The 7,024-nt window shown below is 35.4% G+C and overlaps 1 pseudogene; it reads right to left on the bottom strand.

Moving 5' to 3' along the window:
* Positions 1 to 4,417: 4,417 nt before the first annotated feature.
* Positions 4,418 to 5,813, bottom strand: LOC102287794 (histone-lysine N-methyltransferase SETMAR-like; annotated as a pseudogene).
* Between the last annotated feature and the right edge of the window lie 1,211 nt (positions 5,814 to 7,024).

The raw sequence follows: 7,024 nt of genomic DNA, 5'->3' as shown, positions 1-7,024 counted from the left end.
GAAAGTGAGTCCAAACAGATAGATGTTCCTCACAGATATGTCACATATTATACTTTTATTAAGCTGGATACACAGCTTCACTTCACACAGATTCATTCTGTGTGAAAAGGGGAATCAAATACAAATAAGATATTTTAAATTTTAAATTTATTGTATCAGTACTATGTTTCATGGCATAAATAATACACATATCCACCTAAACTGTAAACTTGTAAATTTATGTGTATTTGTTGCACATTTTTAATGTAATAATATCTAAAATAAATTTTATTTATCCTAAAATTTTCAAATTGATATCTAACATTCTAGACCTAGAATATATATGTGACATAAACAATAAAGATATAGTTAGATGTAATATGAGAGGGTTGGAATGGCTGAAGAATATGAAGAATTAATATATAAAGAATCAGAATATTTCTGATTATAATTAGGTTCACTGGCTTCAAGTATTAACTTGAAAATTAGTATGATGAAAATTACTGTTAGTATCAAGATGCTGATCTCGTCCTATAAGTCCTTAGAAAATTAGTGCCCTGATAATGGAAGCAGCAGTCAATCACAGTGGATTCACATTTCATTGTATTTCCCCTATGAAGTAGAGTGGAGTCCTCTTCCATCAATCTCTCCCAGTGGGCAGGGGAAGATAAGAATGCACAAAGCAAAAAGGTGGCTCACAAAACAAAACAAAATAAAAGCAAAAGAGACCTTAGACCCTATGTATGCAGATAATATAGGTGATAGATACAGAGAAATAAATCTTTGAATAAAAGTAAAATATCAACAAATGATCCAGTTGCGAAAGAAAAGCACACAGCCAATCTCCAATGATCTACTAAGTAGATACTGCGGACTGGACCCTATAGAATGTCTATAATACATATCTATACAGTTTCATCAGTGTATTTCTTAAGGGTGTGCATGTATGTGTGTGTGTGTGTGTGTGTCTGCATGCATGCGTGCACATGCTCAGTCACTGAATCATGTCCAACTCTTTGCAACCCTATGGACTGCAGCCCGCCAGGCTCCTCTGTTCATGGAATTCTCCAGGCAAGAATACTGGAGCCAGTTGTCATTTCCTACTCCAGGGGATCTTCCCTGACCCAGGGATCGAACCCATGTTTCTTGCATCTCCTGCATTGGCAGGCAGATTATTTACCACTGAGCCTCCTGGGAAGCCGTGTTCCTTAAGGATATTTGTAGATAAACATTACTAATATATCTTTCAACTCTTTGATGAAATAATGCAATATCTAGTACACAATCTATTTCACAACACTGACATTACTGTTTGTTTTTGCTCTATATTCCAGCATAGCCTCAATAATAATTTAATAATAATTACCAAGCCAAATGAATGCTGGTAATATGTTTACATCACCTGACTTTCTGGACCATGCCCTGCAACTTTTGTGTAAAATTATATTCAAGAAATTTATCCTTTCATGTTCTTGTTTTAGATGGAGATTTTCTGCTTTTCATTTTTAATTTGGGGAAAAGAAATCAGTATCTTCAGGAAACACAAGCAACATTACTGTTAAAATTCTAACAGACCAATAGCTAGGCTTTATTACATCACTTTAATCAGGTGATTTGGTATTATACATTTAAAACTTCTTCTCTAAGGCAACTATAGATTACCTTGTAAGTGATACAGAGGAAACAAAAATGTGTTTTTTCCCTCTGTAAGAAAAATAATCTGATAGTTATAAAATATTTCTATATGCTCTATAATTTTTAGCCCAGAAAAAAGAGTACTATAAGTAAAAAAAAAAAAAAAATGACATTATTGTCAAAAGTGCTGTTAGAAATGTGGATTTTTTTTTACTCCATTTGTTAAAATTAAAACTATATATATAAGCAATAGTTTTGGCTTCCATCCATGTTGGCTTTTAAACCATTGAAAAGATCGCTGCTTCTGCCCTTATAGTATAAAAGAGCCAGAACAGCTTCAAGTTACATGACATTTCTTGAACTACCAGAAAGCTGAGGTCACTGGTCCCAAGTCCTAGGAAAGAACATGGCATTAGGGAGATATAAGAGGTGAACACATGCACTCACCCAGAGTAGACATGATCCAGGTACCTATAAGAAGAGTTCAGCCACGAGGACAATTGGTGAAGACCAAGTGTGGCCTGGTGAGACAGTGTGAAACCCCTGAGAGCATCAGAAATTGGAAGACTCAGTGTCTCCTTGCATGTCCTTTCTCAGCAAATCCCACCAGGTGCTTGCAAAAAAGATTGGAAAGAGCCCTGAGAAATATCCATTGCAGGGCAGGCCCAGGAGAAAAGCAACAGCCATGTCGGAGGGGCAAGAAACTCTACCAACTCTCTTTTCCTGAAGCTCCTGTACAGAGCAACAGCCTGCCTCTGTGAGGAGAAGGGCAATGGGCACTGTTGATTTTAAGGAACTGGCAAACAGTCATGACATGCAAAAATCAAATAGGTGTAAAAACCCTACTCATGGAGAAGAGGAATGATTACAGATTCAACTTATGGCTGCAGTTTGGAGAGAGGCAGGATAGACAAGAAGCTACGTCCCTGGTGCTGGAGTAAATCATACCTGCCTCTGACTCATAGTCACACCACCACCCCCATTGCCACGGTGAGACATTTTGAATACGAAGTGACAGCAGACTACAACTGGAATAGAACAGGAGAGGACTAAGTATACAAAGAAACTTTCTCTGAGTCACATTACAAAATGACACAATATCCCCTAGTCATGGCAGTATTTCATTAGAATTTCCATGACTTAGTGAATGCCAGCACCTGAAGTCCTGTACTTTCCCAGACCTGTTTGAGGTTATTCTCTGGATACTGAACATTTATTTATTGCCTTATTAGACACTAATATCCCAATTTAAAAGGAATCCCCTTGCATGTCTCTGACTATTATTTATTGTTAATGATACTCACAATTGAATTTTTTCATTACTTTAAGCTAGCAGTGGAATATACTATACTCAGTATAATATATAACTGTCATCATTTAAGACATCATGAAATAAATTCTTCACCACAAAATCATGAATTTTATATTGCATATTCATAATGTGTAAAAGAAACCAATCAGATCAATGTTAGTTAAAATAATTTAACTTTGATAATCTTATTTTAATATCTCTATATCCAGTTCATCACAATTATAAATTTACCATTTTCACTCATTATCTGAATGACTACCAGTGTTTTGTATAATTTTATAAAGTTGACACTAAGTAATACCAGAGTATCTATATTATTGGGTTTATTTTTTTTATTATTGGGTTTAATAATCTGTAAAACATTAAGAATAATTTTAATGTGGTAAATATTTGTAGAATACAAATTTAGCAGCATTAGTAAATAATCTGTTCCCTTTAGAGATTATCAGTTTATCAAAATCACTTTTAGATTAATCTGGGTATTTATCCAAAAGAATAGAAATCAGGATCTTGAAGAGATAATATTAAAAGCATGCCTGTGTTCATTGCAGCACTGTTCACAGTAGTCAAGATGTAGAAACAACTTAAATGTCTATTGATGGATGATTGGATACAGAAAATGTGCTATATACAACAATGGAATACTATCCTGTCTTAACAAAGTATGACATTATGCTATGTGCATCGACATGAATGAACCTTGAGGACCTTGTGCTAAGTAAAATAAGGCTGTCACAGAAAGACAGATACTACACAGTTCCACTTACATAAAGTATTTGGATAGATTCGTAGAGTCGAAGTATGAAATAGTCATCACCAGGGGCTGGAGGAAGGGGGAAATGGGAAGTTATTAACCAGTGGGCATAAAATTTCAGTTAAGGAATATGAATAAGCTCTGGAAATTTTGCATACAATAATGCAGCTATAGTCAACAATAATATGTTTCTTGTAGTTTGACGTAAAACAACAAAATTTTGTAAAGCAATTATCCTTCCATTAAAAAAATAAATTTTAAAAATGTTTAAAAAATTGTTAAGAAGGTAGATCTCATGTCCTTATCATAATAATATTTTTACTACAGTATAATAAATTGCAAGTGTTCTGTTACCATTTTATCTCAAAAGATATCCATCAACCCTATTAAAAAACCGTCAATCCTTATTTCTCTGGTAGATGTCTTAACAGACAGCTGGGTTTTCTCAGATAAGGAAACATAAAATTCATGAGTGTATCTTACCTTACTGAAAGAGAAATTACATTCAAATTCATTATCTAAAGAAACAAAAACCTTTCTGATGTATGTCTTGCTACTCTTTAACAGGTTTTGGTCTCCATTTGAAGCCTCAGAATTGCTGCCAGTAATCACTGTTCATTTCCTTGACTGATCCAAGATGAAAATAAAAAATTATTTGTATTAGGTTGGTACAAACATAATTGCAGTTTTGGACCATGAATTTTAAGTCATTATAACTAGGCTCAAACACATCTTTATTAATCAAAATAGGAACCATTATAATCAACACATTTTTGCCAATGAGAATTAAGTTTGTTTATTCCTGTAGCATAAAAATTGGTGCTTCAAAATTCATCCAGTTCTTGGAAAGCATTTTCTGCCTCCTGCTGGTTGTAGAAAGTTTTTGCCTGCAAAAAGTTGTCGAGGTAGTTGGTTGATAAGAGCTCAGGTGGATGAGGCAAAACTTTGTAGCCCAGTTCGTTCAACTTTTGAAACATTGCTTTTGCGATGTGCAGTTGAGCATTGTCATGGAAAAGAATTGGGCCCATTCTGTTGACCAGCTGCAAGCATTGCAGTTTTTGGTTATTCTCACTGATTTGCTGAGCCTCCTTCTCAGTTGTAGTGGTTTCACTGGGATTCAGAAAGCTGCAGTGGGTCAGACAAGCAGCAGACCACCAAACAATGACCATAGCCTTTTTTTGATGCAAGTTTGGCTTTGGGAAGTGCTTTGGAGCTTCTTCTCAGTCCAATCACTGAGCTGGTTATCACCATTGTCTTGTGAAATCCACTTTTCATCACACATCACAATCCAATTGAGAAATGGTTCATTGTGGTGGCATAGAGTAGGAGAAGACAACACTTCAATGTGTTTTTTATTTGTGGTCAGCTCATAAGGCACCCACTTACTGAGCTTTTTCACCTTTCTGATTTGCTTCAAACGCCAAACAACCATAGAATAATCAACGTTTAGTTCTTCTGCAACTTCTCATGTAGTTGTAAGAGATCAGCTTCAATGATTGCTCTCAATTGGTCATTGTCACCTTCCGATGGCCAGCCACTATGTTCCTCGTGTCCGAGGCTCTAGTCTCCTTTGCAAAATTTTTTGAACCACCACTGCACTGTACATTCATTAGCAGTTCCTGGGCCAAATGTGTTGTTGATGTTACAAGTTGTCTCCACTGCTTTACGACCCATTTTGAACTTGTATAGGTAAGTCACTCTAATTTGCTTTTTGTCTAATATAATTTCTATAGTCTAAAATAAATATAAAATAAACAGCAAGTAGTAAGTCATTAGCAAAAAAAAAACAAAAACAAAGTGAGAAATGTGCATTAAATTGATATATACCATTTATTTAAGAATATATTCCAATATCAAATGGCAAAGTTCAACAGTGTAAAACAGCAATTACGTTTGCACCAACCTAATAAAAGGGGAAAATCCTCACTCTTGTGAAAGCCAGAAAGCAGAATGATTGATAGCAGGTTCTTATGTTATTGATAGCAGTTTCTTATGTCATAACTAGATTAAGATTTCTTAAACTTTACTATGTATAAAAATCACCTATGGAGCTTGCTAAAAAGAAAGCCTGGTTAGTCCCACCTCCTGAGATTCTGATTCATTCAATCTGGCTGGTGTCCAGGAAGCTGCCATTTTTAGGGCACAGCTTTAATTAGACCTTAAGAGATTCAGAATCTAATGATCATTGGGGCATACTTTGAAAAACAACATATTTGTGACAGGTGTTTAGAGGTTGCAGAAGGTAGTTTTTTAACTATGCTAATAATGGGAAATTAAAGAGAATGACATCTTCTAAAGTATTATTGACTGTATTCTTTTCTTATTCTTTCTAATAAGATATATAGGATTCAGAGACATTTCACCAAAGGTGATACTCTTTACTAAACCATTAATCAAGTCACAAAAAGAAAGAGGAATTTTCCCCTTCTTCAATATACCCAACTTAAGATGTTAACTGTATTCCTTACTAAATGTGAATTTATCAAGTTTATCATTACTAAATATACCACATAGTCATTAATAGCAACTATTAAGTCTTTAATATATGCTGGCCTCAGTTCTAGGTATTTGGCTTGTATCATCTCATTTAATCATCAGAAAACCTCATATGAGTTAAGTGCTATAATTATTCCCACTTAATAAATAGGAAATTGAGATAGTAAGATTAAAACATTTGCATAAGATCACAAATCTTATAAGATATAGTAATTCTATATTTTTCAGAGGTATTAATAAAAACTCTCAAGTTAACTAGGATATCTATATATCTACATAAGGCTATCTATGTAAGGCTTTTTATCTTGAAATCTGTCCTTGTAAGCTTTATATATTTCATAAATCATTGTTTTGTGAGATACTATACAGATAGCATATTGAAAAGCAGAGATATTACCTTGCCAACAAAGGTCCGTCTAGTCAAGACTATGGTTTTTCCAGTGGTCATGTATGGATGTGAGAGTTGGACTGTGAAGAAAGCTGAGCGCCGAAGAATTGATGCTTTTGAACTGTGATGTTGGAGAAGACTCTTGACAGTCCCTTGGACTGCAAGGAGGTCCAACCAGTCCATTCTAAAGGAGATCAGTCCTGGGTGTTCATTGGAAGGACTGATGCTAAAGCTGAAACTCCAGTACTTTGGCCACCTCATGTGAAGAGTTGACTCATTGGAAAAGACTTTGATGCTGGGAGGGATTGGGGGCAGGAAGAGAAGGGGACAACAGAGGATGAGATGGCTGGATGGCATCACCGACTCGATGGACCTGAGTCTGAGTGAACTCCAGGAGTTGGTGATGGACAGGGAGGCCTGGTGTGCTGCGATTCATGGGGTCTCAAAGAGTTGGACACGA

Source organism: Bos mutus, chromosome X, assembly GCF_027580195.1.
Source record: "Bos mutus isolate GX-2022 chromosome X, NWIPB_WYAK_1.1, whole genome shotgun sequence".
Taxonomy (NCBI): Eukaryota; Metazoa; Chordata; class Mammalia; order Artiodactyla; family Bovidae; genus Bos; species Bos mutus.
The sequence above is the reverse complement of the archived record's forward strand: the minus strand, read 5'-3'. Positions and strand labels throughout refer to the sequence as shown.